Source organism: Entelurus aequoreus, linkage group LG18 (genome assembly GCF_033978785.1).
Source record: "Entelurus aequoreus isolate RoL-2023_Sb linkage group LG18, RoL_Eaeq_v1.1, whole genome shotgun sequence".
Classification (NCBI taxonomy): Eukaryota; Metazoa; Chordata; class Actinopteri; order Syngnathiformes; family Syngnathidae; genus Entelurus; species Entelurus aequoreus.
The window spans coordinates 2,618,051-2,626,248 of record NC_084748.1 but is presented as its reverse complement, the minus strand read 5'-3'; positions in this window follow the sequence as shown (position 1 = coordinate 2,626,248).

Genomic DNA, 8,198 nt, shown 5'->3' with positions numbered 1-8,198 from the left:
CCCGTTGTTTACAATGGAGCGAGAGAGATTCGGACCGAGAAAGTGACGATTACCCCATTAATTTGAGCGAGGATGAAAGATTTGTGGATGAGGAACGTTACAGTGAAGGACTAGAGAGGCAGTGATGGACGTATCTTTTTTCGCTCTGACCGTAACTTAGGTACAAGCTGGCTCATTGGATTCCACACTCTCTCCTTTTTCTATTGTAGATCACAGATTTATATTTTAAACCACCTGGGATACTATATCCTCTTGAAAATGAGAGTCCAGAACGCCAAATGGACATTCAGTGCCTTTTATCTCCACGACAATACATCGGCGAAATGCTTTAGCTTCGAGCTAACGTGATAGCATCTTGCTTTAACTGCATATAGAAACAAAGGAAATAAACCCCTGACTGGAAGTATGGATAGAAAATCAACAATACTATTAAACCGTGGACATGTAAATACACGGTTAATGCTTTCCAGCCTGGCAAAGGTTAACAATGCTGTGCTAACGACGCCATTGAAGCTAACTTAGCAACCGGACCGCACAGAGCTATGCTAAAAACATTAGCTCTCCAACTACGCCAGCCAGCCCTCATTTGCTCATCAACACCCGTGCTCACCTGCGTTCCAGCGATCGGCAGAAGGACGAAGGACTTCACCCGATGCGTTTGGCGGCCCGGAGACGTAGGAAGTCAAGGTGAAGTCGGCGGCTAGCGCGGCTAGCGCTCCAACAAAGTCCTCCTGGTTGTGTTGCTGTAGTCCGCTGCTAATACACCGATCCCACCTACAACTGTCTTCTTTGCAGCCTTCATTGTTCATTAAACAAATTGCAAAAGATGTCCAGAATACTGTGGAATTATGAAATGAAAACAGAGCTGTTTGTATAGGATTCTACGGGGTACCATAACTTCCATTAGTCTGACTTCGTCACGCGCATACGTCATCATACCGCAACGTTTCAGCCGGATATTTCCCGGGAAATGTAAAATGTCACTTTATAAGTTAACCCGGCCGTATTGGCATGTGTTGCAATGTTAAGAATTCATCATTGATATATAAACTATCAGACTGTGTGGTCGCTAGTAGTGGCTTTCAGTAGGCCTTTAAACAACCAATTTCTCAGGCCAACTCATTCATTAATGAAACTGTAATACTGTCAGACACTTTTATTTCTGTTTTTGACTTCCCAAGTCTATTTTCATAAGAATACATTATGCACTGATTTGTGCATGAGTCACTGGAATTGACTCATTTGCTGCGCACTTATCAGCTTCCTCGCAGGTGCCAATTCAATAACTTTGAAGTCCCAGTGTGATTTATTTTGAAAATAATAAACACTCATTTGACCCATTTCACTCTTGTGCCTCAATAGGACATGTTTATTTTGCTAATACCTTCTTTTCTTTTCTTGTTGATGTTGATAGCATGTCATGATGAGGCCATGGTAATGAATGAATGAGCACGTTTACTGCAGGCGTATTCCTCACCCCTTCCTGCTCCGTCACTGCCAAGAATATGACGACACATTTTGTCCTTTTTTATCTCCTGTAGTGCACAGAAGGGGCATTAATCTTTAAGTGCCTAACTATTTCACCCCACTCATGACTCCTAGGGTGACGTATCGATTCAGAATCAATTCTCAATTGTCCTTGTTGTAATAGTTACAATCAAACTTCTTCAAAACAGGTTAGAGCTTAAAAAGCTCCTTCTGGTTCCACAGAGATGGCCTAAACATGCATTTATAAAAAAATAATTATATATATATATATATATATATATATATATATATATATATATATATATATATATATATATATATATATATTATATATATATATATCCATCCATTTTCTACCGCTTGTCCCTTTTTGGGGTCGCGGGGGTCGCTGGAGCCTATCTCAGCTGCATTATATATAAAATAATTATATTTTTATAAAAAATAATTATTGTATATATACATACATATATATATATATATACATATATATATATATATATATATATATATATATATATATGTAAAATAATTATTTTTTTAATACAAAAATAATTATATATATAAATAAATATATATATATATATATACATATATATATATATATATATATATATATATATATATATATATATATATATATATATATATATATATATATATATATATATATATATATATATATATATATATATATATATAAAATAATTATTTTTTATAAAAAAATTATATATATATATAAAATAATTACTTTTTTATAAAATAATTATTTTATATGTATATAAAATATTAATTTCTTTATAACAATTTTTTTTATTTTATATATATATATATATATATATATATATATATATATATATATATATATATATATATATATATATATATATATATATATATATATATATATATATATATATATATATATATATATATATATATATAACTTTTGTTGCTGTTTAAGCTTCGGACAATCCACTACATCTGCTATTTAATATTAGCATGGCCATGAGAGACCTAATATTTGTGTCAATATTACAGCGGACATGATATCACACCTCAAAAGTGGTAAAGGAATGGCTAAATCGGGCTAGAATGAAGGTTTTAGAACGGCCTTCCCAAAGTCCTGACTTAAACGAGTGGACAATGCTGAAGAAACAAGTCCATGTGAGAAAAGCAACACATTTAGCTGAACTGCAGCAATTTAGTGGTCAAGCAGAAGCTTGTGGATGGCTACCAAAAGCGCCTTATTGCAGGTCAACTTGCCAAGGAAGCAAATATTAACATTGCTGTATGTATACTTTTGATTAGTCACATTTTCAGTAGAGCCATAATAAATTCATCAAAGAAGCAAACTTCATGAATGTTTTTTGTGACCAACAAGTATGTGCTCCAATCACTACATCACAAATCATAAGAGTTGTATATATATATATACATATATATATATATATATATATATATATATATATATACATATATATATATATATATATATATATATATATATATATATATATATATATATATATATATATATATATATATATATACACAACTCTTATGATATATATATATATATATATATATATATATATATATATATATATATATATATATATATATATATATATATATACAACTCTTATGATTTGTGATGTAGTGATTGGAGCACATACTTGTTGGTCACAAAAAACATTCATGAAGTAAATATATATATATATATATATATATATATATATATATATATATATATATATATATATATATATATTAGGGATGTCCGATAATATCGGCCTGCCGATATTATCGGCCGATAAATGCGTTAAAATGTAATATCGAAAATTATCGGTATCGTTTTTTATTATCTGTATCGTTTTTTTTTTTGTTTTTTTAAAAAAAAATTTATTAAAATTTAATTAAAAAAAAAATCTTGTGTTTTTTATGTTGATTTAATAATTAAATCAACATAAAAAAACACAAGATACACTTACAATTAGTGCACCAACCCATGTATCGTTTTTTAAATTTTTTTAATTTTTTTTTTAATTAAAATTTAATTTAAAAAAAAATCTTGTGTTTTTTATGTTGATTTAATAATTAAATCAACATAAAAAACACAACATACACTTACAATTAGTGCACCAACCCATGTATCGTTTTTTTTAAATTTATTTATTTATTTTTTTAATTAAAATTTAATTTTAAAAAAAATCTTGTTTTTTATGTTGATTTAATAATTAAATCAACATAAAAAACACAAGATACACGTACAATTAGTGCACCAACCCATGTATCGTTTTTTTTAAATTTATTTATTTATTTTTTTAATTAAAATTTAATTTTTAAAAAAAATTGTGTTTTTTATGTTGATTTAATAATTAAATCAACATAAAAAACACAAGATACACTTACAATTAGTGCACCAACCCATGTATCGTTTTTTAAAAATGTATTTATTTATTTTTTTAATTAAAATTTAATAAAAAAAAAAATCTTGTTTTTTATGTTGATTTAATAATTAAATCAACATAAAAAACACAAGATACACTTACAATTAGTGCACCAACCCATGTATCGTTTTTTAAAAATGTATTTATTTATTTTTTTAATTAAAATTTAATTTAAAAAAAAATCTTGTTTTTTATGTTGATTTAATAATTAAATCAACATAAAAAACACAAGATACACTTACAATTAGTGCACCAACCCATGTATCGTTTTTTAAAAAATGTATTTATTTATTTCTTTAATTAAAATTTAATTTTAAAAAAAATCTTGTGTTTTTTATGTTGATTTAATAATTAAATCAACATAAAAAACACAAGATACACTTACAATTAGTGCACCAACCCAAAAAACCTCCCTCCCTCATTCACACTCATTCACACAAAAGGGTTGTTTCTTTCTGTTATTAATATTCTGCTTCCTACATTATATATCAATATATATCAATACAGTCTGCAAGGGATACAGTCCGTAAGCACACATGATTGTGCGTGCTGCTGCTCCACTAATAGTACTAACCTTTAACAGTTAATTTTACTCATTTTCATTCATTACTAGTTTGTATGTAACTGTTTTTATATTGTTTTACTTTCTTTTTTATTCAAGAAAATGTTTTTAATTTAGTTATCTTATTTTATTATTTAAAAAAAAAAAAGTACCTTATCTTCACCATACCTGGTTGTCCAAATTAGGCATAATAATGTGTTAATTACACGACTGCATATATCGGTTGATATCGGTATCGGTTGATATCGGTATCGGTAATTAAAGAGTTGGACAATATCGGAATATCGGATATCGGCAAAAAGCCATTATCGGACATCCCTAATATATATATATATATATATATATATATATATATATATATATATATATATATATATATATATAGCTGTGCAGGAGGACTGTAAAGTGAGTGAAAGAATGCAACTATTAGATAAGGACGTGACTCCCTCAGCTCGCTGTGTGTCAAATAAAAGCGTCGTACATCAGAACTACAAATCATTACTTCTGTTTGGCTTATCTTCTGCAAAATACTCGCCAATCTTTTCCTGCAGGATATTTACTCCTGTGATTGTTATTTTATCTGGGCTTCTGGCGACTGTTCCCTTCAGACTTTGCAGGCTACCGGGGGACTACAGCGCCTGTTTGCTTCTCTTATTCCTGCACATGTTGACAACACGCACGCCTTCATCCAATTAACTGCACCGGGATTTTCTACACGTTTTTTTTTTTTGGTCTGATATTCACTCGCCGGTTGAAAGCGTAATAAATTAGCCCTGAGGCTTGCAGGGATGTCAAACTTGTTCCCCCAGCTTGCAGCAGTGAGTAATACGTACATGTATATCCATGCTTACCATCAATTGATGAACGTGGACCCCGACTTGAACAAGTTGAAAAACTTCTTGGGGTGTTACCATTTAGTGGTCAATTGTACGGAATATGTACTGTACTGTGCAATCTACTTATACAAGTCTCAATCAATCAATCAATCAATCAACATTGGTAGACATCTATAAGGCCTCAATGTGTTAATATACAATTGCATGTCTATTTATTATTAATATGAAATAGTTTTACCTAGGGATGTCCGATAATATCGGCCTGCCGATATTATCGGCCGATAAATGCGTTAAAATGTAATATCGGAAATTATCGGTATCGGTTTTTTAATCATCGGTATCGTTTTGGTTTTTTTGTTTTGTTTTTTTTTTGTTTTTTTTAAATTAAATCAACATAAAAAACACAAGATACACTTACAATTAATGCACCAACCCAAAAAACCTCCCTCCTCATTCACACAAAAGGGTTGTTTCTTTCTGTTATTAATATTTCTGGTTCCTACATTATATATCAATATATATCAATACAGTCTGCAAGGGATACAGTCCGTAAGCACACATGATTGTGCGTGCTGCTGCTCCACTAATAGTACTAACCTTTAACAGTTAATGTTACTCATTTTCATTCATTACTAGTTTCTATGTAAATGTTTTTATATTGTTGTACTTTCTTTTTTATTCAAGAAAATGTTTTGAATTTATTTATCTTATTTTATTTTATAATTTTTTTTAAAAAGTACCTTATCTTCACCATACCTGGTTGTCCAAATTAGACATAATAATGTGTTAATTCCACGACTGTATATATCGGTTGATATCGGTATCGGTAATTAAAGAGTTGGACAATATCGGAATATCGGATATCGGCAAAAAGCCATTATCGGACATCCCTAGTTTCACCCTATCATTTTCGTCCGTTTTGTTTAAAATAAATATCTGCGTCATCCATTTAATTGTACATTGTAAAAATGACCGCTCGGCCCCAAGAATTTTTCCCGTTATAAACAGTGATATAGTTTCTCCATAGAGAGTAACGCACCGTAAAAACAACATTACATTTTATGACAACAAACTGGCCGCTCTGTCGCCGCAATTTCACTGTAAAAAAAACGTTTTTTCTATTTACAGTAACACACTGTGCCGATTTTACGGCACGAAAATGGTTGCTAAGTCACAAGAAGTTAACGTAAAAAAAAGTGTTATTGGGTTGTACGGTATACCGGTTGTAGTATAGTACCGCGATACTAATGAATCATATTCAGTACTATACCACCTCTAAAAAGTACCGGTCCCCCACCCCCCTTTGTCGTCGTCACGTCATGACATTGCTGGTTTCACGAGCAGAGGAGCATGTTGGGCAGCGCACACACACACAGAGTACTTACAAGCAGACACAGTGTGAAGACAGAAAAGGGAGAATGGACGCATTTTGGTGTAAAAAGTCAAGATAAAGGTGAAGTTATAACACTGAAACACCCTCAGGAAGAGGTGATTCAAGACATGGCTAGCTAGTTAGCGGCTAACATCCATCAACAGTGTTTTAGCTACTTCTTTTTTTATTTTTTTTTATTTTTTTTATGTCCTGCCCAGCTTCTCGGGCAAATCATATAGCAAATGTAGATGCCCATATCGGCTGTTCAGATTTACTTTACAAAAGACAAGTGTAGGATACTTCTCTTGTTGCCTTATTTGTATTTTGACTTTATTAGATGTATTTATATTATCATTTGGAGCAGCCGGGCCGGAGCAGGAGGGGAAAGAAAGAGAGAAAAAGGAAGACAGAGGGGGGAATTGTGGGGACAGGAGGGGGATTAGACAGAGAGACAACAACAACAACAACAACAGCAACAGAGCAACATCAGCAAATACAACATGTACAAATATGATGGTAAAAGTAATAGCAAATAAGCAGCTAGCGAAAATAAAAAATAATACAGAAATGACAATGAGCATTATTACACTACAAATGGAGCAATATGAATACCAATAGAAATAGTGCTATTGATAATAAACAATACCAATACTTTACCTTTATTATCAACAATACAATTGTTCAAATGCAACAATACATATACGTCATGATAACTTGAGATACGAAAGAATGCAGAAAAATGGAGGGGAAGAAAGAGAAGCAACCTACATTAACCTTGTAGATTGTTATAGTAACAATAGGTTAAGCTTTGTCAGTGTGCCATGTGTTATACCCAGTTTAACTGTTTTAGCTACTTCTAAATCACTAATCCTGGCCTCCGTGGCGACAAATAAAGTAAGTTTCTTACAAGAAGCGTTATCACTGGAGGAGGAGGAATAGCTAAACATGCTTCACTACACACCGTAGGAGGATACAATAGCTCACCGCCGTCACAATGTAAACAAACGCCATGGGTGGATCTACACCTGACATCCACTGTAATGATACCAAGTACAGGAGCGTATTTAGTCGATACTACTATGATTAAATCGATATTTTTTATCGTCACAAAATCTTTTTTTTAAATGTGTATTATGTTTATAAAGTCAGTAAATATGTCCCTGGACACATGAGGACTTTGAATATGACCAATGTATGATCCTGTAACTACTTGGTATCGGATCCATACCTAAATGTGTGGTATCATCCAAAACTAATGTCAAGTATCAAAGAAGAGAAGAATAAGTGATTATTACATTTGAACAGAAGTGTAGATAGAACATGTTGAAACAGAAAATAAGCAGATATTAACAGTAAATGAACAAGTGGATTAATAATCCATTTTTACAGTTTGTCCCTCATAATGTGTAGAAAATAATAGGTGTATAAATGACACAATATGTTACTGCATACGTCAGCAGACTAATATTAAATATGATTTTTTTTAGATA